The following is a 27,026-nucleotide window of genomic DNA, read 5'->3' as shown; positions in this document are numbered from 1 at the left end:
ATTGTGGTACCCTCTAGCCTGCTGGAAGAGGGGATGTGGACTGTTTTTCGCCTTCAACTTGAGCCTGTCGTGCTGAAGCAATACTTTAGTTAGCGGCATAGACCACAGCAGCAGTTTTTAAAGTCTGTATCACTTACCATCTGAGAGCTAAGCCAGATGGCAGCAAAAATGCTGTTGTGACATCTTCCTGTGCCACTGGAACAGAGTGGCATAGCGTTATAAAAAGTTTCTGAAGAAAGAAACTGGAACTAGTGGGGCATATTTAAGAGAGGCTTGCACTGCAGTTGCGTGACTTCTAGTGACGCAACAGCGGTCAGACCTTTTAACCATATCTAGGAGATCACGCAAAGCCACTTGGCGTGGCTTTGAATAGTCCCGTAGATAGTGATTAAGGCAAGGCATTGTAAAGCGGTGCGCTGGCTTACTCTGCATTAGGGAGGCGATCCAAGGGCTTTGCAGTGTGTGTTCCAACGCAACACCCATATTGTTAGACGCATCCCCAAATTTACAGAGCCATGTAAATCTGGGAATGCACCAACACCTTACCCCTCCCCAGGGGAGGGTCAGTGAGGAGAAATATCTTTATTTCTCTTTGTTGTTTCCCCTTTCTATGTGTGCTGCGTTTTGCAGCACGCATAGGAAAAGGGAAAAGCCTCCCAAGATTGTTTTTGTGTAGGAAGGTGCCTCTTCCTTCACAAAAACAATTTTGCCTACAACGCAGACAACCTTGCACCATGGTGCAAGGTTGCCGGCGCTGGCTCTAGGCAGTCAAAATGGCTCCAGCGCAGTGGAAAAGGACAGTATTGCATACATATAACACATTATTGCCCGTTTTCTTTGACACAGGGCACAGCAATGTGACTTGCTGTGGTGCCCTGCGCCAAAATTTCGTAAATCTGCCCCAGTGTTTATAAGTGTCAGAGAGTTGTTGCAGAAAAGCCCTGATCTGGAAAGGAAGGGCAGAGTTGTATTTATGAAACAACTGTCTTTTGTTGATGGCTGTTCCTTTCTTCATTTGAGGAAGGGCTGGATGACGGATACATTCACTGAAATGTTCGGTTCCTATTCTGAAGAATACTAGGATCAAAATTGTCCCGACAAGGATTCACTCCCCGGTGAACGGAATCTTCTGTACAAGAAAAATAAACCGTGTTTTGGATACTTCTATAATACAGAGATGCCTAAAAGTCATGGGGCCTGGAAAAGCTGCATATGTTCAAAGCGGCTGGTAGGACAAGGTGTTGCTGATGTGAAGGCTTTCTTTGATGTCCAGGTATTCAGAGCTCATCTGAAAGTGGTAGGTTCCGTTGTAACCCGTGGTTCCTGCGGAATGCCATCGCCTTGTAAGGGTCTTACACGTGAACTGGGGGAGAGTTACTTTGTTTGGGGAGACTGATTGAAGACATTGCCATACATTTGATCTGTGGTGCAACTTTTCAAAATGTAAAGGTAGGTTGCTTGCTACACCTTTTGTTTCCATACTTGCAAACCTACCAGGTCGTTTCTCATTCACTAGCAATCAGTATCACGCTTTCGGCACATTGAAAGGTCATAATCTGAACCAAATATTCTGATTGAAAACTGTCTTCCTGCAAAATCCTGTGGAACCTGCCGTTTTGTTTCAAGTTTTCCCCATTTTCCCTTGTGTAAGGCATTGCAGTAGTCCAAATGAGTGCTAATTAATGCTCTGCCTCTTAACATGTAAATCGATTTGCGTCAGGAAGTTGAACATCTCACCAAGATATCTGAGGATGACACTACCAGAGAAATCCATGTCTTGGCTTGAGCTTCAAAATGAAGGCTGTGAACAAGAATAATTCCCAGTGTTTTCACCACCTACACTTTCAGCACAGTATGATGTGAACTCAGAGGGCAAGTGTGTGCTGCTTTACTTGAACAGAGTAAGCGCTCTGGTGATTCTGTCCGATCTCCAGTAAAATTCACCCACTTCGTGCAGTCTGATAATGCGTAGCCATCTTGAAATGGTAATAATTGTCATTTAGTGCAGTGCCGAAAGCTCTGGAAGTAACGGTAGACTGTCTTTTTTGTGAGTTTACCAACTGTTTCTCTTACTTTTTAAACAAGTTAAAATGTGTTTGTTGCGGTAAACGAGAGCAGGAAAGGAAAGTATGGCTGCCGTTTCTTTACCTGTTTGAACTTTAACTTTCATACTGTAGTCCTCTGTCTGTTTCAGGAGCAGCCAACAGGTAACCTGTGTGTGTGTGTGTGTCTGTGTGTGAGACAGGGCCGGGAAAAGGCAGGCTGAATTTGATTGGTGGCTGATTTCTGATATGCAAATTTTTAAAGCATTGTGTCACCCGAGTTCTAGGGAGAACTCTTTCTTGCACAGAAATGCACGCGCATCTGCTGAATGCTATTTTGTGGTCTTATCTATATATTTATATGTTTTTTGACTTGATGCCCAACAGGTGCTTACTGTAGGTAAGAAGGGTTTCCACTTTTTCTGTCTGTGTGAGCTGGAAGTGGTTCAGGCAAGACTATACTTTTAGGGATCATTTCTATAGTTTTTAACTGAGGAAATGTGTTCGAAAGTGTCTGGTCTTCGCTAACCACGAGGAAGAGTTGTAGTGTTTTCTTCTGAGCGCGAAGCCAGTGGACAGTGTTGCATTTGTGCAGCTGCTTTCTGCTATTGATGAACGTTCCTCTCTTCTTTTACGAAGAACTGGAGGAAGGAAACACAAACTGAGTGGTTAGCTTCTTGTTTCAGTTTAAGAGAGTACAGCATTTTAAACTTCTTTTCTTGGATATTTGATGGTTGCCAGATTCTCACTTGACTTGTATTTGCAATCACCTCTTTTGGGCTTTTTTGGGGCTTTCTTTTATAAACTGAGCTTTTCAAACGGTCTTTCTAATCGTAATTTGGTACATTTAAGTAAGGAGGGTCTTTTCAAATGGACCCGAGGAAGGGGAAGATTTACTCACCTCTTACGCAACTCAGCAGGACAACTTGAGGATAAAACGTAGAGAAACAAAGATATTTCTCCTTGTTGCTCCTCAGTTGGGAAGGCGTACGCGTTCCCAGGTTTACTACTCTTAGTAAATCTGGGAATGCATGAAAGAGCATGGGTGGATGCCTAAGATCACCCACTCCCTACCCATGGAACGCCTTCCCGGCAAACAGTAACGCAAGGCAGCGACTTGCGCTGCCATGGGTTACTCTAGATTTATTAAGACATGCAATGCCACGCAAGGTGGCCTTGCGTGGTTTAGTAAACCTCACTGATGCCCTGGTGTTGCCTTACGCTGTGATAACGCAAGCGTTTCATAAATCTGGGCCTCTATGTTTGATCTATTTTTAGAGTTTAGACATCTTCCACACAATTAGTGCCGCTCAGTGGCTTATCGCCCTGTCGAATTGACGTGGGGAAAAGGGGCTTTCTAATGCTAGTTAGTCTTTTTAGACTAAAACCAAGAGTAACACCCTGGTCACAGGTCCTAAAATGTATAAGGCTGTTGAGGATCTTAGACCGATGAGGACAAAGAACGCCGTCTTGGGCATTTGCTAAGGTGTTGCACGGGGACTCGCATAGCACAAAGTAACGTAAGCGTAAAGGATTGCATCTGATTACTTACCATAAAAGCCTGTAGGCGCAGCAGAAAATCATTCAGCTTCCCAGGAACGCTCGCACAACCTCTAGTACATCAAGGGCTAGATGTCTTAGGACATTGGAATTTTTTAAGATTCATTGGGGACAGTGAAGTTGCAACAATCAAATAATGGTTGGAATAAGCCATCTGGTCTAATATTCTAGCAAATGTCGTTTTTTTGGCTTTCCTGTTTAATTTAAAGCATTCTTACCTCATTGAACGAAATGTTGAGCTGTCAGCATAGGCGTCGTTCCTCTGCTGTCACATTAGTTAAATGCCCTGTCCCCTCGCTTTTGTCAATAACTCTCAACAGAAGACGTTTAATGATCCCTTTGGGCCCCTAATAATGTTCTCGTATGCTATATTAGAACACTGCAAGATTGATAGCCTCATGAAGAAAATCGGAATGCCAGCAGCTTTTAAACAGTAGAATAATCCCTGTACCTTGAAAATGGTAAAGCTGCAATGTGTGGAACCCCGGAGGCCGCCATTTTGGAGTTCAAACATGCCCCAATGCCGGGGAAACGAGGTGGGTGGGTTGGCGGCAGAGCGTGAATTGGAGAAGGTTCCGCTCTGGCGGCAGGCCAGTTGAGTGCTTCAAAACTTTGCCTAATCTTGGCTTTATAGAAGCCAGGAGCGTAGCCCGACTGCCTTCCCAGCAATGTCCTTTTTTAAAATAATGAAATAAATAGATAAGTAAATATAAAAACAAAAAACAAAGTAAGACTAAATTGTGGTACCCTCTAGCCTGCTGGAAGAGGGGATGTGGACTGTTTTTCGCCTTCAACTTGAGCCTGTCGTGCTGAAGCAATACTTTAGTTAGCGGCATAGACCACAGCAGCAGTTTTTAAAGTCTGTATCACTTACCATCTGAGAGCTAAGCCAGATGGCAGCAAAAATGCTGTTGTGACATCTTCCTGTGCCACTGGAACAGAGTGGCATAGCGTTATAAAAAGTTTCTGAAGAAAGAAACTGGAACTAGTGGGGCATATTTAAGAGAGGCTTGCACTGCAGTTGCGTGACTTCTAGTGACGCAACAGCGGTCAGACCTTTTAACCATATCTAGGAGATCACGCAAAGCCACTTGGCGTGGCTTTGAATAGTCCCGTAGATAGTGATTAAGGCAAGGCATTGTAAAGCGGTGCGCTGGCTTACTCTGCATTAGGGAGGCGATCCAAGGGCTTTGCAGTGTGTGTTCCAACGCAACACCCATGTTGTTAGACGCATCCCCAAATTTACAGAGCCATGTAAATCTGGGAATGCACCAACACCTTACCCCTCCCCAGGGGAGGGTCAGTGAGGAGAAATATCTTTATTTCTCTTTGTTGTTTCCCCTTTCTATGTGTGCTGCGTTTTGCAGCACGCATAGGAAAAGGGAAAAGCCTCCCAAGATTGTTTTTGTGTAGGAAGGTGCCTCTTCCTTCACAAAAACAATTTTGCCTACAACGCAGACAACCTTGCACCATGGTGCAAGGTTGCCGGCGCTGGCTCTAGGCAGTCAAAATGGCTCCAGCGCAGTGGAAAAGGACAGTATTGCATACATATAACACATTATTGCCCGTTTTCTTTGACACAGGGCACAGCAATGTGACTTGCTGTGCTGCCCTGCGCCAAAATGTCGTAAATCTGCCCCAGTGTTTGTAAGTGTCAGAGAGTTGTTGCAGAAAAGCCCTGATCTGGAAAGGAAGGGCAGAGTTGTATTTATGAAACAACTGTCTTTTGTTGATGGCTGTTCCTTTCTTCATTTGAGGAAGGGCTGGATGACGGATACATTCACTGAAATGTTCGGTTCCTATTCTGAAGAATACTAGGATCAAAATTGTCCCGACAAGGATTCACTCCCCGGTGAACGGAATCTTCTGTACAAGAAAAATAAACCGTGTTTTGGATACTTCTATAATACAGAGATGCCTAAAAGTCATGGGGCCTGGAAAAGCTGCATATGTTCAAAGCGGCTGGTAGGACAAGGTGTTGCTGATGTGAAGGCTTTCTTTGATGTCCAGGTATTCAGAGCTCATCTGAAAGTGGTAGGTTCCGTTGTAACCCGTGGTTCCTGCGGAATGCCATCGCCTTGTAAGGGTCTTACACGTGAACTGGGGGAGAGTTACTTTGTTTGGGGAGACTGATTGAAGACATTGCCATACATTTGATCTGTGGTGCAACTTTTCAAAATGTAAAGGTAGGTTGCTTGCTACACCTTTTGTTTCCATACTTGCAAACCTACCAGGTCGTTTCTCATTCACTAGCAATCAGTATCACGCTTTTGGCACATTGAAAGGTCATAATCTGAACCAAATATTCTGATTGAAAACTGTCTTCCTGCAAAATCCTGTGGAACCTGCCGTTTTGTTTCAAGTTTTCCCCATTTTCCCTTGTGTAAGGCATTGCAGTAGTCCAAATGAGTGCTAATTAATGCTCTGCCTCTTAACATGTAAATCGATTTGCGTCAGGAAGTTGAACATCTCACCAAGATATCTGAGGATGAAACTACCAGAGAAATCCATGTCTTGGCTTGAGCTTCAAAATGAAGGCTGTGAACAAGAATAATTCCCAGTGTTTTCACCACCTACACTTTCAGCACAGTATGATGTGAACTCAGAGGGCAAGTGTGTGCTGCTTTACTTGAACAGAGTAAGCGCTCTGGTGATTCTGTCCGATCTCCAGTAAAATTCACCCACTTCGTGCAGTCTGATAATGCGTAGCCATCTTGAAATGGTAATAATTGTCATTTAGTGCAGTGCCGAAAGCTCTGGAAGTAACGGTAGACTGTCTTTTTTGTGAGTTTACCAACTGTTTCTCTTACTTTTTAAACAAGTTAAAATGTGTTTGTTGCGGTAAACGAGAGCAGGAAAGGAAAGTATGGCTGCCGTTTCTTTACCTGTTTGAACTTTAACTTTCATACTGTAGTCCTCTGTCTGTTTCAGGAGCAGCCAACAGGTAACCTGTGTGTGTGTGTGTGTCTGTGTGTGAGACAGGGCCGGGAAAAGGCAGGCTGAATTTGATTGGTGGCTGATTTCTGATATGCAAATTTTTAAAGCATTGTGTCACCCGAGTTCTAGGGAGAACTCTTTCTTGCACAGAAATGCACGCGCATCTGCTGAATGCTATTTTGTGGTCTTATCTATATATTTATATGTTTTTTGACTTGATGCCCAACAGGTGCTTACTGTAGGTAAGAAGGGTTTCCACTTTTTCTGTCTGTGTGAGCTGGAAGTGGTTCAGGCAAGACTATACTTTCAGGGATCATTTCTATAGTTTTTAACTGAGGAAATGTGTTCGAAAGTGTCTGGTCTTCGCTAACCACGAGGAAGAGTTGTAGTGTTTTCTTCTGAGCGCGAAGCCAGTGGACAGTGTTGCATTTGTGCAGCTGCTGTCTGCTATTGATGAACGTTCCTCTCTTCTTTTACGAAGAACTGGAGGAAGGAAACACAAACTGAGTGGTTAGCTTCTTGTTTCAGTTTAAGAGAGTACAGCATTTTAAACTTCTTTTCTTGGATATTTGATGGTTGCCAGATTCTCACTTGACTTGTATTTGCAATCACCTCTTTTGGGCTTTTTTGGGGCTTTCTTTTATAAACTGAGCTTTTCAAACGGTCTTTCTAATCGTAATTTGGTACATTTAAGTAAGGAGGGTCTTTTCAAATGGACCCGGGGAAGGGGAAGATTTACTCACCTCTTACGCAACTCAGCAGGACAACTTGAGGATAAAACGTAGAGAAACAAAGATATTTCTCCTTGTTGCTCCTCAGTTGGGAAGGCGTACGCGTTCCCAGGTTTACTACTCTTAGTAAATCTGGGAATGCATGAAAGAGCATGGGTGGATGCCTAAGATCACCCACTCCCTACCCATGGAACGCCTTCCCGGCAAACAGTAACGCAAGGCAGCGACTTGCGCTGCCATGGGTTACTCTAGATTTATTAAGACATGCAATGCCACGCAAGGTGGCCTTGCGTGGTTTAGTAAACCTCACTGATGCCCTGGTGTTGCCTTACGCTGTGATAACGCAAGCGTTTCATAAATCTGGGCCTCTATGTTTGATCTATTTTTAGAGTTTAGACATCTTCCACACAATTAGTGCCGCTCAGTGGCTTATCGCCCTGTCGAATTGACGTGGGGAAAAGGGGCTTTCTAATGCTAGTTAGTCTTTTTAGACTAAAACCAAGAGTAACACCCTGGTCACAGGTCCTAAAATGTATAAGGCTGTTGAGGATCTTAGACCGATGAGGACAAAGAACGCCGTCTTGGGCATTTGCTAAGGTGTTGCACGGGGACTCGCATAGCACAAAGTAACGTAAGCGTAAAGGATTGCATCTGATTACTTACCATAAAAGCCTGTAGGCGCAGCAGAAAATCATTCAGCTTCCCAGGAACGCTCGCACAACCTCTAGTACATCAAGGGCTAGATGTCTTAGGACATTGGAATTTTTTAAGATTCATTGGGGACAGTGAAGTTGCAACAATCAAATAATGGTTGGAATAAGCCATCTGGTCTAATATTCTAGCAAATGTCGTTTTTTTGGCTTTCCTGTTTAATTTAAAGCATTCTTACCTCATTGAACGAAATGTTGAGCTGTCAGCATAGGCGTCGTTCCTCTGCTGTCACATTAGTTAAATGCCCTGTCCCCTCGCTTTTGTCAATAACTCTCAACAGAAGACGTTTAATGATCCCTTTGGGCCCCTAATAATGTTCTCGTATGCTATATTAGAACACTGCAAGATTGATAGCCTCATGAAGAAAATCGGAATGCCAGCAGCTTTTAAACAGTAGAATAATCCCTGTACCTTGAAAATGGTAAAGCTGCAATGTGTGGAACCCCGGAGGCCGCCATTTTGGAGTTCAAACATGCCCCAATGCCGGGGAAACGAGGTGGGTGGGTTGGCGGCAGAGCGTGAATTGGAGAAGGTTCCGCTCTGGCGGCAGGCCAGTTGAGTGCTTCAAAACTTTGCCTAATCTTGGCTTTATAGGAGCCAGGAGCGTAGCCCGACTGCCTTCCCAGCAATGTCCTTTTTTAAAATAATGAAATAAATAGATAAGTAAATATAAAAACAAAAAACAAAGTAAGACTAAATTGTGGTACCCTCTAGCCTGCTGGAAGAGGGGATGTGGACTGTTTTTCGCCTTCAACTTGAGCCTGTCGTGCTGAAGCAATACTTTAGTTAGCGGCATAGACCACAGCAGCAGTTTTTAAAGTCTGTATCACTTACCATCTGAGAGCTAAGCCAGATGGCAGCAAAAATGCTGTTGTGACATCTTCCTGTGCCACTGGAACAGAGTGGCATAGCGTTATAAAAAGTTTCTGAAGAAAGAAACTGGAACTAGTGGGGCATATTTAAGAGAGGCTTGCACTGCAGTTGCGTGACTTCTAGTGACGCAACAGCGGTCAGACCTTTTAACCATATCTAGGAGATCACGCAAAGCCACTTGGCGTGGCTTTGAATAGTCCCGTAGATAGTGATTAAGGCAAGGCATTGTAAAGCGGTGCGCTGGCTTACTCTGCATTAGGGAGGCGATCCAAGGGCTTTGCAGTGTGTGTTCCAACGCAACACCCATATTGTTAGACGCATCCCCAAATTTACAGAGCCATGTAAATCTGGGAATGCACCAACACCTTACCCCTCCCCAGGGGAGGGTCAGTGAGGAGAAATATCTTTATTTCTCTTTGTTGTTTCCCCTTTCTATGTGTGCTGCGTTTTGCAGCACGCATAGGAAAAGGGAAAAGCCTCCCAAGATTGTTTTTGTGTAGGAAGGTGCCTCTTCCTTCACAAAAACAATTTTGCCTACAACGCAGACAACCTTGCACCATGGTGCAAGGTTGCCGGCGCTGGCTCTAGGCAGTCAAAATGGCTCCAGCGCAGTGGAAAAGGACAGTATTGCATACATATAACACATTATTGCCCGTTTTCTTTGACACAGGGCACAGCAATGTGACTTGCTGTGCTGCCCTGCGCCAAATATCGTAAATCTGCCCCAGTGTTTGTAAGTGTCAGAGAGTTGTTGCAGAAAAGCCCTGATCTGGAAAGGAAGGGCAGAGTTGTATTTATGAAACAACTGTCTTTTGTTGATGGCTGTTCCTTTCTTCATTTGAGGAAGGGCTGGATGACGGATACATTCACTGAAATGTTCGGTTCCTATTCTGAAGAATACTAGGATCAAAATTGTCCCGACAAGGATTCACTCCCCGGTGAACGGAATCTTCTGTACAAGAAAAATAAACCGTGTTTTGGATACTTCTATAATACAGAGATGCCTAAAAGTCATGGGGCCTGGAAAAGCTGCATATGTTCAAAGCGGCTGGTAGGACAAGGTGTTGCTGATGTGAAGGCTTTCTTTGATGTCAGGTATTCAGAGCTCATCTGAAAGTGGTAGGTTCCGTTGTAACCCGTGGTTCCTGCGGAATGCCATCGCCTTGTAAGGGTCTTACACGTGAACTGGGGGAGAGTTACTTTGTTTGGGGAGACTGATTGAAGACATTGCCATACATTTGATCTGTGGTGCAACTTTTCAAAATGTAAAGGTAGGTTGCTTGCTACACCTTTTGTTTCCATACTTGCAAACCTACCAGGTCGTTTCTCATTCACTAGCAATCAGTATCACGCTTTCGGCACATTGAAAGGTCATAATCTGAACCAAATATTCTGATTGAAAACTGTCTTCCTGCAAAATCCTGTGGAACCTGCCGTTTTGTTTCAAGTTTTCCCCATTTTCCCTTGTGTAAGGCATTGCAGTAGTCCAAATGAGTGCTAATTAATGCTCTGCCTCTTAACATGTAAATCGATTTGCGTCAGGAAGTTGAACATCTCACCAAGATATCTGAGGATGAAACTACCAGAGAAATCCATGTCTTGGCTTGAGCTTCAAAATGAAGGCTGTGAACAAGAATAATTCCCAGTGTTTTCACCACCTACACTTTCAGCACAGTATGATGTGAACTCAGAGGGCAAGTGTGTGCTGCTTTACTTGAACAGAGTAAGCGCTCTGGTGATTCTGTCCGATCTCCAGTAAAATTCACCCACTTCGTGCAGTCTGATAATGCGTAGCCATCTTGAAATGGTAATAATTGTCATTTAGTGCAGTGCCGAAAGCTCTGGAAGTAACGGTAGACTGTCTTTTTTGTGAGTTTACCAACTGTTTCTCTTACTTTTTAAACAAGTTAAAATGTGTTTGTTGCGGTAAACGAGAGCAGGAAAGGAAAGTATGGCTGCCGTTTCTTTACCTGTTTGAACTTTAACTTTCATACTGTAGTCCTCTGTCTGTTTCAGGAGCAGCCAACAGGTAACCTGTGTGTGTGTGTGTGTCTGTGTGTGAGACAGGGCCGGGAAAAGGCAGGCTGAATTTGATTGGTGGCTGATTTCTGATATGCAAATTTTTAAAGCATTGTGTCACCCGAGTTCTAGGGAGAACTCTTTCTTGCACAGAAATGCACGCGCATCTGCTGAATGCTATTTTGTGGTCTTATCTATATATTTATATGTTTTTTGGCTTGATGCCCAACAGGTGCTTACTGTAGGTAAGAAGGGTTTCCACTTTTTCTGCCTGTGTGAGCTGGAAGTGGTTCAGGCAAGACTATACTTTCAGGGATCATTTCTATAGTTTTTAACTGAGGAAATGTGTTCGAAAGTGTCTGGTCTTCGCTAACCACGAGGAAGAGTTGTAGTGTTTTCTTCTGAGCGCGAAGCCAGTGGACAGTGTTGCATTTGTGCAGCTGCTGTCTGCTATTGATGAACGTTCCTCTCTTCTTTTACGAAGAACTGGAGGAAGGAAACACAAACTGAGTGGTTAGCTTCTTGTTTCAGTTTAAGAGAGTACAGCATTTTAAACTTCTTTTCTTGGATATTTGATGGTTGCCAGATTCTCACTTGACTTGTATTTGCAATCACCTCTTTTGGGCTTTTTTGGGGCTTTCTTTTATAAACTGAGCTTTTCAAACGGTCTTTCTAATCGTAATTTGGTACATTTAAGTAAGGAGGGTCTTTTCAAATGGACCCGGGGAAGGGGAAGATTTACTCACCTCTTACGCAACTCAGCAGGACAACTTGAGGATAAAACGTAGAGAAACAAAGATATTTCTCCTTGTTGCTCCTCAGTTGGGAAGGCGTACGCGTTCCCAGGTTTACTACTCTTAGTAAATCTGGGAATGCATGAAAGAGCATGGGTGGATGCCTAAGATCACCCACTCCCTACCCATGGAACGCCTTCCCGGCAAACAGTAACGCAAGGCAGCGACTTGCGCTGCCATGGGTTACTCTAGATTTATTAAGACATGCAATGCCACGCAAGGTGGCCTTGCGTGGTTTAGTAAACCTCACTGATGCCCTGGTGTTGCCTTACGCTGTGATAACGCAAGCGTTTCATAAATCTGGGCCTCTATGTTTGATCTATTTTTAGAGTTTAGACATCTTCCACACAATTAGTGCCGCTCAGTGGCTTATCGCCCTGTCGAATTGACGTGGGGAAAAGGGGCTTTCTAATGCTAGTTAGTCTTTTTAGACTAAAACCAAGAGTAACACCCTGGTCACAGGTCCTAAAATGTATAAGGCTGTTGAGGATCTTAGACCGATGAGGACAAAGAACGCCGTCTTGGGCATTTGCTAAGGTGTTGCACGGGGACTCGCATAGCACAAAGTAACGTAAGCGTAAAGGATTGCATCTGATTACTTACCATAAAAGCCTGTAGGCGCAGCAGAAAATCATTCAGCTTCCCAGGAACGCTCGCACAACCTCTAGTACATCAAGGGCTAGATGTCTTAGGACATTGGAATTTTTTAAGATTCATTGGGGACAGTGAAGTTGCAACAATCAAATAATGGTTGGAATAAGCCATCTGGTCTAATATTCTAGCAAATGTCGTTTTTTTGGCTTTCCTGTTTAATTTAAAGCATTCTTACCTCATTGAACGAAATGTTGAGCTGTCAGCATAGGCGTCGTTCCTCTGCTGTCACATTAGTTAAATGCCCTGTCCCCTCGCTTTTGTCAATAACTCTCAACAGAAGACGTTTAATGATCCCTTTGGGCCCCTAATAATGTTCTCGTATGCTATATTAGAACACTGCAAGATTGATAGCCTCATGAAGAAAATCGGAATGCCAGCAGCTTTTAAACAGTAGAATAATCCCTGTACCTTGAAAATGGTAAAGCTGCAATGTGTGGAACCCCGGAGGCCGCCATTTTGGAGTTCAAACATGCCCCAATGCCGGGGAAACGAGGTGGGTGGGTTGGCGGCAGAGCGTGAATTGGAGAAGGTTCCGCTCTGGCGGCAGGCCAGTTGAGTGCTTCAAAACTTTGCCTAATCTTGGCTTTATAGGAGCCAGGAGCGTAGCCCGACTGCCTTCCCAGCAATGTCCTTTTTTAAAATAATGAAATAAATAGATAAGTAAATATAAAAACAAAAAACAAAGTAAGACTAAATTGTGGTACCCTCTAGCCTGCTGGAAGAGGGGATGTGGACTGTTTTTCGCCTTCAACTTGAGCCTGTCGTGCTGAAGCAATACTTTAGTTAGCGGCATAGACCACAGCAGCAGTTTTTAAAGTCTGTATCACTTACCATCTGAGAGCTAAGCCAGATGGCAGCAAAAATGCTGTTGTGACATCTTCCTGTGCCACTGGAACAGAGTGGCATAGCGTTATAAAAAGTTTCTGAAGAAAGAAACTGGAACTAGTGGGGCATATTTAAGAGAGGCTTGCACTGCAGTTGCGTGACTTCTAGTGACGCAACAGCGGTCAGACCTTTTAACCATATCTAGGAGATCACGCAAAGCCACTTGGCGTGGCTTTGAATAGTCCCGTAGATAGTGATTAAGGCAAGGCATTGTAAAGCGGTGCGCTGGCTTACTCTGCATTAGGGAGGCGATCCAAGGGCTTTGCAGTGTGTGTTCCAACGCAACACCCATATTGTTAGACGCATCCCCAAATTTACAGAGCCATGTAAATCTGGGAATGCACCAACACCTTACCCCTCCCCAGGGGAGGGTCAGTGAGGAGAAATATCTTTATTTCTCTTTGTTGTTTCCCCTTTCTATGTGTGCTGCGTTTTGCAGCACGCATAGGAAAAGGGAAAAGCCTCCCAAGATTGTTTTTGTGTAGGAAGGTGCCTCTTCCTTCACAAAAACAATTTTGCCTACAACGCAGACAACCTTGCACCATGGTGCAAGGTTGCCGGCGCTGGCTCTAGGCAGTCAAAATGGCTCCAGCGCAGTGGAAAAGGACAGTATTGCATACATATAACACATTATTGCCCGTTTTCTTTGACACAGGGCACAGCAATGTGACTTGCTGTGCTGCCCTGCGCCAAATATCGTAAATCTGCCCCAGTGTTTGTAAGTGTCAGAGAGTTGTTGCAGAAAAGCCCTGATCTGGAAAGGAAGGGCAGAGTTGTATTTATGAAACAACTGTCTTTTGTTGATGGCTGTTCCTTTCTTCATTTGAGGAAGGGCTGGATGACGGATACATTCACTGAAATGTTCGGTTCCTATTCTGAAGAATACTAGGATCAAAATTGTCCCGACAAGGATTCACTCCCCGGTGAACGGAATCTTCTGTACAAGAAAAATAAACCGTGTTTTGGATACTTCTATAATACAGAGATGCCTAAAAGTCATGGGGCCTGGAAAAGCTGCATATGTTCAAAGCGGCTGGTAGGACAAGGTGTTGCTGATGTGAAGGCTTTCTTTGATGTCAGGTATTCAGAGCTCATCTGAAAGTGGTAGGTTCCGTTGTAACCCGTGGTTCCTGCGGAATGCCATCGCCTTGTAAGGGTCTTACACGTGAACTGGGGGAGAGTTACTTTGTTTGGGGAGACTGATTGAAGACATTGCCATACATTTGATCTGTGGTGCAACTTTTCAAAATGTAAAGGTAGGTTGCTTGCTACACCTTTTGTTTCCATACTTGCAAACCTACCAGGTCGTTTCTCATTCACTAGCAATCAGTATCACGCTTTCGGCACATTGAAAGGTCATAATCTGAACCAAATATTCTGATTGAAAACTGTCTTCCTGCAAAATCCTGTGGAACCTGCCGTTTTGTTTCAAGTTTTCCCCATTTTCCCTTGTGTAAGGCATTGCAGTAGTCCAAATGAGTGCTAATTAATGCTCTGCCTCTTAACATGTAAATCGATTTGCGTCAGGAAGTTGAACATCTCACCAAGATATCTGAGGATGAAACTACCAGAGAAATCCATGTCTTGGCTTGAGCTTCAAAATGAAGGCTGTGAACAAGAATAATTCCCAGTGTTTTCACCACCTACACTTTCAGCACAGTATGATGTGAACTCAGAGGGCAAGTGTGTGCTGCTTTACTTGAACAGAGTAAGCGCTCTGGTGATTCTGTCCGATCTCCAGTAAAATTCACCCACTTCGTGCAGTCTGATAATGCGTAGCCATCTTGAAATGGTAATAATTGTCATTTAGTGCAGTGCCGAAAGCTCTGGAAGTAACGGTAGACTGTCTTTTTTGTGAGTTTACCAACTGTTTCTCTTACTTTTTAAACAAGTTAAAATGTGTTTGTTGCGGTAAACGAGAGCAGGAAAGGAAAGTATGGCTGCCGTTTCTTTACCTGTTTGAACTTTAACTTTCATACTGTAGTCCTCTGTCTGTTTCAGGAGCAGCCAACAGGTAACCTGTGTGTGTGTGTGTGTCTGTGTGTGAGACAGGGCCGGGAAAAGGCAGGCTGAATTTGATTGGTGGCTGATTTCTGATATGCAAATTTTTAAAGCATTGTGTCACCCGAGTTCTAGGGAGAACTCTTTCTTGCACAGAAATGCACGCGCATCTGCTGAATGCTATTTTGTGGTCTTATCTATATATTTATATGTTTTTTGACTTGATGCCCAACAGGTGCTTACTGTAGGTAAGAAGGGTTTCCACTTTTTCTGCCTGTGTGAGCTGGAAGTGGTTCAGGCAAGACTATACTTTCAGGGATCATTTCTATAGTTTTTAACTGAGGAAATGTGTTCGAAAGTGTCTGGTCTTCGCTAACCACGAGGAAGAGTTGTAGTGTTTTCTTCTGAGCGCGAAGCCAGTGGACAGTGTTGCATTTGTGCAGCTGCTGTCTGCTATTGATGAACGTTCCTCTCTTCTTTTACGAAGAACTGGAGGAAGGAAACACAAACTGAGTGGTTAGCTTCTTGTTTCAGTTTAAGAGAGTACAGCATTTTAAACTTCTTTTCTTGGATATTTGATGGTTGCCAGATTCTCACTTGACTTGTATTTGCAATCACCTCTTTTGAGCTTTTTGGGGGCTTTCTTTTATAAACTGAGCTTTTCAAACGGTCTTTCTAATCGTAATTTGGTACATTTAAGTAAAGAGGGTCTTTTCAAATGGACCCGGGGAAGGGGAAGATTTACTCACCTTTTACGCAACTCAGCAGGACAACTTGAGGATAAAACGTAGAGAAACAAAGATATTTCTCCTTGTTGCTCCTCAGTTGGGAAGGCGTACGCGTTCCCAGGTTTACTACTCTTAGTAAATCTGGGAATGCATGAAAGAGCATGGGTGGATGCCTAAGATCACCCACTCCCTACCCATGGAACGCCTTCCCGGCAAACAGTAACGCAAGGCAGCGACTTGCGCTGCCATGGGTTACTCTAGATTTATTAAGACATGCAATGCCACGCAAGGTGGCCTTGCGTGGTTTAGTAAACCTCACTGATGCCCTGGTGTTGCCTTACGCTGTGATAACGCAAGCGTTTCATAAATCTGGGCCTCTATGTTTGATCTATTTTTAGAGTTTAGACATCTTCCACACAATTAGTGCCGCTCAGTGGCTTATCGCCCTGTCGAATTGACGTGGGAAAAAGGGGCTTTCTAATGCTAGTTAGTCTTTTTAGACTAAAACCAAGAGTAACACCCTGGTCACAGGTCCTAAAATGTATAAGGCTGTTGAGGATCTTAGACCGATGAGGACAAAGAACGCCGTCTTGGGCATTTGCTAAGGTGTTGCACGGGGACTCGCATAGCACAAAGTAACGTAAGCGTAAAGGATTGCATCTGATTACTTACCATAAAAGCCTGTAGGCGCAGCAGAAAATCATTCAGCTTCCCAGGAACGCTCGCACAACCTCTAGTACATCAAGGGCTAGATGTCTTAGGACATTGGAATTTTTTAAGATTCATTGGGGACAGTGAAGTTGCAACAATCAAATAATGGTTGGAATAAGCCATCTGGTCTAATATTCTAGCAAATGTCGTTTATTTGGCTTTCCTGTTTAATTTAAAGCATTCTTACCTCATTGAACGAAATGTTGAGCTGTCAGCATAGGCGTCGTTCCTCTGCTGTCACATTAGTTAAATGCCCTGTCCCCTCGCTTTTGTCAATAACTCTCAACAGAAGACGTTTAATGATCCCTTTGGGCCCCTAATAATGTTCTCGTATGCTATATTAGAACACTGCAAGATTGATAGCCTCATGAAGAAAATCGGAATGCCAGCAGCTTTTAAACAGTAGAATAATCCCTGTACCTTGAAAATGGTAAAGCTGCAATGTGTGGAACCCCGGAGGCCGCCATTTTGGAGTTCAAACATGCCCCAATGCCGGGGAAACGAGGTGGGTGGGTTGGCGGCAGAGCGTGAATTGGAGAAGGTTCCGCTCTGGCGGCAGGCCAGTTGAGTGCTTCAAAACTTTGCCTAATCTTGGCTTTATAGGAGCCAGGAGCGTAGCCCGACTGCCTTCCCAGCAATGTCCTTTTTTAAAATAATGAAATAAATAGATAAGTAAATATAAAAACAAAAAACAAAGTAAGACTAAATTGTGGTACCCTCTAGCCTGCTGGAAGAGGGGATGTGGACTGTTTTTCGCCTTCAACTTGAGCCTGTCGTGCTGAAGCAATACTTTAGTTAGCGGCATAGACCACAGCAGCAGTTTTTAAAGTCTGTATCACTTACCATCTGAGAGCTAAGCCAGATGGCAGCAAAAATGCTGTTGTGACATCTTCCTGTGCCACTGGAACAGAGTGGCATAGCGTTATAAAAAGTTTCTGAAGAAAGAAACTGGAACTAGTGGGGCATATTTAAGAGAGGCTTGCACTGCAGTTGCGTGACTTCTAGTGACGCAACAGCGGTCAGACCTTTTAACCATATCTAGGAGATCACGCAAAGCCACTTGGCGTGGCTTTGAATAGTCCCGTAGATAGTGATTAAGGCAAGGCATTGTAAAGCGGTGCGCTGGCTTACTCTGCATTAGGGAGGCGATCCAAGGGCTTTGCAGTGTGTGTTCCAACGCAACACCCATATTGTTAGACGCATCCCCAAATTTACAGAGCCATGTAAATCTGGGAATGCACCAACACCTTACCCCTCCCCAGGGGAGGGTCAGTGAGGAGAAATATCTTTATTTCTCTTTGTTGTTTCCCCTTTCTATGTGTGCTGCGTTTTGCAGCACGCATAGGAAAAGGGAAAAGCCTCCCAAGATTGTTTTTGTGTAGGAAGGTGCCTCTTCCTTCACAAAAACAATTTTGCCTACAACGCAGACAACCTTGCACCATGGTGCAAGGTTGCCGGCGCTGGCTCTAGGCAGTCAAAATGGCTCCAGCGCAGTGGAAAAGGACAGTATTGCATACATATAACACATTATTGCCCGTTTTCTTTGACACAGGGCACAGCAATGTGACTTGCTGTGGTGCCCTGCGCCAAAATTTCGTAAATCTGCCCCAGTGTTTGTAAGTGTCAGAGAGTTGTTGCAGAAAAGCCCTGATCTGGAAAGGAAGGGCAGAGTTGTATTTATGAAACAACTGTCTTTTGTTGATGGCTGTTCCTTTCTTCATTTGAGGAAGGGCTGGATGACGGATACATTCACTGAAATGTTCGGTTCCTATTCTGAAGAATACTAGGATCAAAATTGTCCCGACAAGGATTCACTCCCCGGTGAACGGAATCTTCTGTACAAGAAAAATAAACCGTGTTTTGGATACTTCTATAATACAGAGATGCCTAAAAGTCATGGGGCCTGGAAAAGCTGCATATGTTCAAAGCGGCTGGTAGGACAAGGTGTTGCTGATGTGAAGGCTTTCTTTGATGTCCAGGTATTCAGAGCTCATCTGAAAGTGGTAGGTTCCGTTGTAACCCGTGGTTCCTGCGGAATGCCATCGCCTTGTAAGGGTCTTACACGTGAACTGGGGGAGAGTTACTTTGTTTGGGGAGACTGATTGAAGACATTGCCATACATTTGATCTGTGGTGCAACTTTTCAAAATGTAAAGGTAGGTTGCTTGCTACACCTTTTGTTTCCATACTTGCAAACCTACCAGGTCGTTTCTCATTCACTAGCAATCAGTATCACGCTTTCGGCACATTGAAAGGTCATAATCTGAACCAAATATTCTGATTGAAAACTGTCTTCCTGCAAAATCCTGTGGAACCTGCCGTTTTGTTTCAAGTTTTCCCCATTTTCCCTTGTGTAAGGCATTGCAGTAGTCCAAATGAGTGCTAATTAATGCTCTGCCTCTTAACATGTAAATCGATTTGCGTCAGGAAGTTGAACATCTCACCAAGATATCTGAGGATGAAACTACCAGAGAAATCCATGTCTTGGCTTGAGCTTCAAAATGAAGGCTGTGAACAAGAATAATTCCCAGTGTTTTCACCACCTACACTTTCAGCACAGTATGATGTGAACTCAGAGGGCAAGTGTGTGCTGCTTTACTTGAACAGAGTAAGCGCTCTGGTGATTCTGTCCGATCTCCAGTAAAATTCACCCACTTCGTGCAGTCTGATAATGCGTAGCCATCTTGAAATGGTAATAATTGTCATTTAGTGCAGTGCCGAAAGCTCTGGAAGTAACGGTAGACTGTCTTTTTTGTGAGTTTACCAACTGTTTCTCTTACTTTTTAAACAAGTTAAAATGTGTTTGTTGCGGTAAACGAGAGCAGGAAAGGAAAGTATGGCTGCCGTTTCTTTACCTGTTTGAACTTTAACTTTCATACTGTAGTCCTCTGTCTGTTTCAGGAGCAGCCAACAGGTAACCTGTGTGTGTGTGTGTGTCTGTGTGTGAGACAGGGCCGGGAAAAGGCAGGCTGAATTTGATTGGTGGCTGATTTCTGATATGCAAATTTTTAAAGCATTGTGTCACCCGAGTTCTAGGGAGAACTCTTTCTTGCACAGAAATGCACGCGCATCTGCTGAATGCTATTTTGTGGTCTTATCTATATATTTATATGTTTTTTGGCTTGATGCCCAACAGGTGCTTACTGTAGGTAAGAAGGGTTTCCACTTTTTCTGCCTGTGTGAGCTGGAAGTGGTTCAGGCAAGACTATACTTTCAGGGATCATTTCTATAGTTTTTAACTGAGGAAATGTGTTCGAAAGTGTCTGGTCTTCGCTAACCACGAGGAAGAGTTGTAGTGTTTTCTTCTGAGCGCGAAGCCAGTGGACAGTGTTGCATTTGTGCAGCTGCTGTCTGCTATTGATGAACGTTCCTCTCTTCTTTTACGAAGAACTGGAGGAAGGAAACACAAACTGAGTGGTTAGCTTCTTGTTTCAGTTTAAGAGAGTACAGCATTTTAAACTTCTTTTCTTGGATATTTGATGGTTGCCAGATTCTCACTTGACTTGTATTTGCAATCACCTCTTTTGGGCTTTTTTGGGGCTTTCTTTTATAAACTGAGCTTTTCAAACGGTCTTTCTAATCGTAATTTGGTACATTTAAGTAAGGAGGGTCTTTTCAAATGGACCCGGGGAAGGGGAAGATTTACTCACCTCTTACGCAACTCAGCAGGACAACTTGAGGATAAAACGTAGAGAAACAAAGATATTTCTCCTTGTTGCTCCTCAGTTGGGAAGGCGTACGCGTTCCCAGGTTTACTACTCTTAGTAAATCTGGGAATGCATGAAAGAGCATGGGTGGATGCCTAAGATCACCCACTCCCTACCCATGGAACGCCTTCCCGGCAAACAGTAACGCAAGGCAGCGACTTGCGCTGCCATGGGTTACTCTAGATTTATTAAGACATGCAATGCCACGCAAGGTGGCCTTGCGTGGTTTAGTAAACCTCACTGATGCCCTGGTGTTGCCTTACGCTGTGATAACGCAAGCGTTTCATAAATCTGGGCCTCTATGTTTGATCTATTTTTAGAGTTTAGACATCTTCCACACAATTAGTGCCGCTCAGTGGCTTATCGCCCTGTCGAATTGACGTGGGGAAAAGGGGCTTTCTAATGCTAGTTAGTCTTTTTAGACTAAAACCAAGAGTAACACCCTGGTCACAGGTCCTAAAATGTATAAGGCTGTTGAGGATCTTAGACCGATGAGGACAAAGAACGCCGTCTTGGGCATTTGCTAAGGTGTTGCACGGGGACTCGCATAGCACAAAGTAACGTAAGCGTAAAGGATTGCATCTGATTACTTACCATAAAAGCCTGTAGGCGCAGCAGAAAATCATTCAGCTTCCCAGGAACGCTCGCACAACCTCTAGTACATCAAGGGCTAGATGTCTTAGGACATTGGAATTTTTTAAGATTCATTGGGGACAGTGAAGTTGCAACAATCAAATAATGGTTGGAATAAGCCATCTGGTCTAATATTCTAGCAAATGTCGTTTTTTTGGCTTTCCTGTTTAATTTAAAGCATTCTTACCTCATTGAACGAAATGTTGAGCTGTCAGCATAGGCGTCGTTCCTCTGCTGTCACATTAGTTAAATGCCCTGTCCCCTCGCTTTTGTCAATAACTCTCAACAGAAGACGTTTAATGATCCCTTTGGGCCCCTAATAATGTTCTCGTATGCTATATTAGAACACTGCAAGATTGATAGCCTCATGAAGAAAATCGGAATGCCAGCAGCTTTTAAACAGTAGAATAATCCCTGTACCTTGAAAATGGTAAAGCTGCAATGTGTGGAACCCCGGAGGCCGCCATTTTGGAGTTCAAACATGCCCCAATGCCGGGGAAACGAGGTGGGTGGGTTGGCGGCAGAGCGTGAATTGGAGAAGGTTCCGCTCTGGCGGCAGGCCAGTTGAGTGCTTCAAAACTTTGCCTAATCTTGGCTTTATAGGAGCCAGGAGCGTAGCCCGACTGCCTTCCCAGCAATGTCCTTTTTTAAAATAATGAAATAAATAGATAAGTAAATATAAAAACAAAAAACAAAGTAAGACTAAATTGTGGTACCCTCTAGCCTGCTGGAAGAGGGGATGTGGACTGTTTTTCGCCTTCAACTTGAGCCTGTCGTGCTGAAGCAATACTTTAGTTAGCGGCATAGACCACAGCAGCAGTTTTTAAAGTCTGTATCACTTACCATCTGAGAGCTAAGCCAGATGGCAGCAAAAATGCTGTTGTGACATCTTCCTGTGCCACTGGAACAGAGTGGCATAGCGTTATAAAAAGTTTCTGAAGAAAGAAACTGGAACTAGTGGGGCATATTTAAGAGAGGCTTGCACTGCAGTTGCGTGACTTCTAGTGACGCAACAGCGGTCAGACCTTTTAACCATATCTAGGAGATCACGCAAAGCCACTTGGCGTGGCTTTGAATAGTCCCGTAGATAGTGATTAAGGCAAGGCATTGTAAAGCGGTGCGCTGGCTTACTCTGCATTAGGGAGGCGATCCAAGGGCTTTGCAGTGTGTGTTCCAACGCAACACCCATATTGTTAGACGCATCCCCAAATTTACAGAGCCATGTAAATCTGGGAATGCACCAACACCTTACCCCTCCCCAGGGGAGGGTCAGTGAGGAGAAATATCTTTATTTCTCTTTGTTGTTTCCCCTTTCTATGTGTGCTGCGTTTTGCAGCACGCATAGGAAAAGGGAAAAGCCTCCCAAGATTGTTTTTGTGTAGGAAGGTGCCTCTTCCTTCACAAAAACAATTTTGCCTACAACGCAGACAACCTTGCACCATGGTGCAAGGTTGCCGGCGCTGGCTCTAGGCAGTCAAAATGGCTCCAGCGCAGTGGAAAAGGACAGTATTGCATACATATAACACATTATTGCCCGTTTTCTTTGACACAGGGCACAGCAATGTGACTTGCTGTGCTGCCCTGCGCCAAATATCGTAAATCTGCCCCAGTGTTTGTAAGTGTCAGAGAGTTGTTGCAGAAAAGCCCTGATCTGGAAAGGAAGGGCAGAGTTGTATTTATGAAACAACTGTCTTTTGTTGATGGCTGTTCCTTTCTTCATTTGAGGAAGGGCTGGATGACGGATACATTCACTGAAATGTTCGGTTCCTATTCTGAAGAATACTAGGATCAAAATTGTCCCGACAAGGATTCACTCCCCGGTGAACGGAATCTTCTGTACAAGAAAAATAAACCGTGTTTTGGATACTTCTATAATACAGAGATGCCTAAAAGTCATGGGGCCTGGAAAAGCTGCATATGTTCAAAGCGGCTGGTAGGACAAGGTGTTGCTGATGTGAAGGCTTTCTTTGATGTCAGGTATTCAGAGCTCATCTGAAAGTGGTAGGTTCCGTTGTAACCCGTGGTTCCTGCGGAATGCCATCGCCTTGTAAGGGTCTTACACGTGAACTGGGGGAGAGTTACTTTGTTTGGGGAGACTGATTGAAGACATTGCCATACATTTGATCTGTGGTGCAACTTTTCAAAATGTAAAGGTAGGTTGCTTGCTACACCTTTTGTTTCCATACTTGCAAACCTACCAGGTCGTTTCTCATTCACTAGCAATCAGTATCACGCTTTCGGCACATTGAAAGGTCATAATCTGAACCAAATATTCTGATTGAAAACTGTCTTCCTGCAAAATCCTGTGGAACCTGCCGTTTTGTTTCAAGTTTTCCCCATTTTCCCTTGTGTAAGGCATTGCAGTAGTCCAAATGAGTGCTAATTAATGCTCTGCCTCTTAACATGTAAATCGATTTGCGTCAGGAAGTTGAACATCTCACCAAGATATCTGAGGATGAAACTACCAGAGAAATCCATGTCTTGGCTTGAGCTTCAAAATGAAGGCTGTGAACAAGAATAATTCCCAGTGTTTTCACCACCTACACTTTCAGCACAGTATGATGTGAACTCAGAGGGCAAGTGTGTGCTGCTTTACTTGAACAGAGTAAGCGCTCTGGTGATTCTGTCCGATCTCCAGTAAAATTCACCCACTTCGTGCAGTCTGATAATGCGTAGCCATCTTGAAATGGTAATAATTGTCATTTAGTGCAGTGCCGAAAGCTCTGGAAGTAACGGTAGACTGTCTTTTTTGTGAGTTTACCAACTGTTTCTCTTACTTTTTAAACAAGTTAAAATGTGTTTGTTGCGGTAAACGAGAGCAGGAAAGGAAAGTATGGCTGCCGTTTCTTTACCTGTTTGAACTTTAACTTTCATACTGTAGTCCTCTGTCTGTTTCAGGAGCAGCCAACAGGTAACCTGTGTGTGTGTGTGTGTCTGTGTGTGAGACAGGGCCGGGAAAAGGCAGGCTGAATTTGATTGGTGGCTGATTTCTGATATGCAAATTTTTAAAGCATTGTGTCACCCGAGTTCTAGGGAGAACTCTTTCTTGCACAGAAATGCACGCGCATCTGCTGAATGCTATTTTGTGGTCTTATCTATATATTTATATGTTTTTTGACTTGATGCCCAACAGGTGCTTACTGTAGGTAAGAAGGGTTTCCACTTTTTCTGCCTGTGTGAGCTGGAAGTGGTTCAGGCAAGACTATACTTTCAGGGATCATTTCTATAGTTTTTAACTGAGGAAATGTGTTCGAAAGTGTCTGGTCTTCGCTAACCACGAGGAAGAGTTGTAGTGTTTTCTTCTGAGCGCGAAGCCAGTGGACAGTGTTGCATTTGTGCAGCTGCTGTCTGCTATTGATGAACGTTCCTCTCTTCTTTTACGAAGAACTGGAGGAAGGAAACACAAACTGAGTGGTTAGCTTCTTGTTTCAGTTTAAGAGAGTACAGCATTTTAAACTTCTTTTCTTGGATATTTGATGGTTGCCAGATTCTCACTTGACTTGTATTTGCAATCACCTCTTTTGAGCTTTTTGGGGGCTTTCTTTTATAAACTGAGCTTTTCAAACGGTCTTTCTAATCGTAATTTGGTACATTTAAGTAAAGAGGGTCTTTTCAAATGGACCCGGGGAAGGGGAAGATTTACTCACCTTTTACGCAACTCAGCAGGACAACTTGAGGATAAAACGTAGAGAAACAAAGATATTTCTCCTTGTTGCTCCTCAGTTGGGAAGGCGTACGCGTTCCCAGGTTTACTACTCTTAGTAAATCTGGGAATGCATGAAAGAGCATGGGTGGATGCCTAAGATCACCCACTCCCTACCCATGGAACGCCTTCCCGGCAAACAGTAACGCAAGGCAGCGACTTGCGCTGCCATGGGTTACTCTAGATTTATTAAGACATGCAATGCCACGCAAGGTGGCCTTGCGTGGTTTAGTAAACCTCACTGATGCCCTGGTGTTGCCTTACGCTGTGATAACGCAAGCGTTTCATAAATCTGGGCCTCTATGTTTGATCTATTTTTAGAGTTTAGACATCTTCCACACAATTAGTGCCGCTCAGTGGCTTATCGCCCTGTCGAATTGACGTGGGAAAAAGGGGCTTTCTAATGCTAGTTAGTCTTTTTAGACTAAAACCAAGAGTAACACCCTGGTCACAGGTCCTAAAATGTATAAGGCTGTTGAGGATCTTAGACCGATGAGGACAAAGAACGCCGTCTTGGGCATTTGCTAAGGTGTTGCACGGGGACTCGCATAGCACAAAGTAACGTAAGCGTAAAGGATTGCATCTGATTACTTACCATAAAAGCCTGTAGGCGCAGCAGAAAATCATTCAGCTTCCCAGGAACGCTCGCACAACCTCTAGTACATCAAGGGCTAGATGTCTTAGGACATTGGAATTTTTTAAGATTCATTGGGGACAGTGAAGTTGCAACAATCAAATAATGGTTGGAATAAGCCATCTGGTCTAATATTCTAGCAAATGTCGTTTATTTGGCTTTCCTGTTTAATTTAAAGCATTCTTACCTCATTGAACGAAATGTTGAGCTGTCAGCATAGGCGTCGTTCCTCTGCTGTCACATTAGTTAAATGCCCTGTCCCCTCGCTTTTGTCAATAACTCTCAACAGAAGACGTTTAATGATCCCTTTGGGCCCCTAATAATGTTCTCGTATGCTATATTAGAACACTGCAAGATTGATAGCCTCATGAAGAAAATCGGAATGCCAGCAGCTTTTAAACAGTAGAATAATCCCTGTACCTTGAAAATGGTAAAGCTGCAATGTGTGGAACCCCGGAGGCCGCCATTTTGGAGTTCAAACATGCCCCAATGCCGGGGAAACGAGGTGGGTGGGTTGGCGGCAGAGCGTGAATTGGAGAAGGTTCCGCTCTGGCGGCAGGCCAGTTGAGTGCTTCAAAACTTTGCCTAATCTTGGCTTTATAGGAGCCAGGAGCGTAGCCCGACTGCCTTCCCAGCAATGTCCTTTTTTAAAATAATGAAATAAATAGATAAGTAAATATAAAAACAAAAAACAAAGTAAGACTAAATTGTGGTACCCTCTAGCCTGCTGGAAGAGGGGATGTGGACTGTTTTTCGCCTTCAACTTGAGCCTGTCGTGCTGAAGCAATACTTTAGTTAGCGGCATAGACCACAGCAGCAGTTTTTAAAGTCTGTATCACTTACCATCTGAGAGCTAAGCCAGATGGCAGCAAAAATGCTGTTGTGACATCTTCCTGTGCCACTGGAACAGAGTGGCATAGCGTTATAAAAAGTTTCTGAAGAAAGAAACTGGAACTAGTGGGGCATATTTAAGAGAGGCTTGCACTGCAGTTGCGTGACTTCTAGTGACGCAACAGCGGTCAGACCTTTTAACCATATCTAGGAGATCACGCAAAGCCACTTGGCGTGGCTTTGAATAGTCCCGTAGATAGTGATTAAGGCAAGGCATTGTAAAGCGGTGCGCTGGCTTACTCTGCATTAGGGAGGCGATCCAAGGGCTTTGCAGTGTGTGTTCCAACGCAACACCCATATTGTTAGACGCATCCCCAAATTTACAGAGCCATGTAAATCTGGGAATGCACCAACACCTTACCCCTCCCCAGGGGAGGGTCAGTGAGGAGAAATATCTTTATTTCTCTTTGTTGTTTCCCCTTTCTATGTGTGCTGCGTTTTGCAGCACGCATAGGAAAAGGGAAAAGCCTCCCAAGATTGTTTTTGTGTAGGAAGGTGCCTCTTCCTTCACAAAAACAATTTTGCCTACAACGCAGACAACCTTGCACCATGGTGCAAGGTTGCCGGCGCTGGCTCTAGGCAGTCAAAATGGCTCCAGCGCAGTGGAAAAGGACAGTATTGCATACATATAACACATTATTGCCCGTTTTCTTTGACACAGGGCACAGCAATGTGACTTGCTGTGGTGCCCTGCGCCAAAATTTCGTAAATCTGCCCCAGTGTTTGTAAGTGTCAGAGAGTTGTTGCAGAAAAGCCCTGATCTGGAAAGGAAGGGCAGAGTTGTATTTATGAAACAACTGTCTTTTGTTGATG

At 44.0% G+C, this 27,026-nt stretch overlaps 6 non-coding genes across 6 annotated transcripts; all 6 read left to right on the top strand.

The window, feature by feature from the left end:
* The first annotated feature begins 2,494 nt into the window (after nucleotides 1–2,494).
* Nucleotides 2,495–2,712, top strand: LOC138286140 (small nucleolar RNA U3). Its single transcript, XR_011201833.1, has one exon. It is a non-coding gene; the product is annotated as a small nucleolar RNA U3 (small nucleolar RNA).
* A 4,121-nt stretch (nucleotides 2,713–6,833) lies between these two features.
* LOC138286049 (small nucleolar RNA U3) lies at nucleotides 6,834–7,051 on the top strand. The gene has a single exon (XR_011201745.1). It is a non-coding gene; the product is annotated as a small nucleolar RNA U3 (small nucleolar RNA).
* Nucleotides 7,052–11,170: 4,119 nt separating this feature from the next.
* LOC138286048 (small nucleolar RNA U3) lies at nucleotides 11,171–11,388 on the top strand. Its single transcript, XR_011201744.1, has one exon. It is a non-coding gene; the product is annotated as a small nucleolar RNA U3 (small nucleolar RNA).
* Nucleotides 11,389–15,507: 4,119 nt separating this feature from the next.
* LOC138286047 (small nucleolar RNA U3) lies at nucleotides 15,508–15,725 on the top strand. Its single transcript, XR_011201743.1, has one exon. It is a non-coding gene; the product is annotated as a small nucleolar RNA U3 (small nucleolar RNA).
* A 4,121-nt stretch (nucleotides 15,726–19,846) lies between these two features.
* On the top strand, nucleotides 19,847–20,064 carry LOC138286046 (small nucleolar RNA U3). Its single transcript, XR_011201742.1, has one exon. It is a non-coding gene; the product is annotated as a small nucleolar RNA U3 (small nucleolar RNA).
* Nucleotides 20,065–24,183: 4,119 nt separating this feature from the next.
* Nucleotides 24,184–24,401, top strand: LOC138286045 (small nucleolar RNA U3). The gene has a single exon (XR_011201741.1). It is a non-coding gene; the product is annotated as a small nucleolar RNA U3 (small nucleolar RNA).
* Nucleotides 24,402–27,026: the final 2,625 nt, after the last annotated feature.

This window comes from Pleurodeles waltl, chromosome 3_1, assembly GCF_031143425.1.
Source record: "Pleurodeles waltl isolate 20211129_DDA chromosome 3_1, aPleWal1.hap1.20221129, whole genome shotgun sequence".
Taxonomy (NCBI): Eukaryota; Metazoa; Chordata; class Amphibia; order Caudata; family Salamandridae; genus Pleurodeles; species Pleurodeles waltl.
Note: the sequence above shows the minus strand (reverse complement) of the source record. Positions and strands in the feature narration are given on the sequence as shown.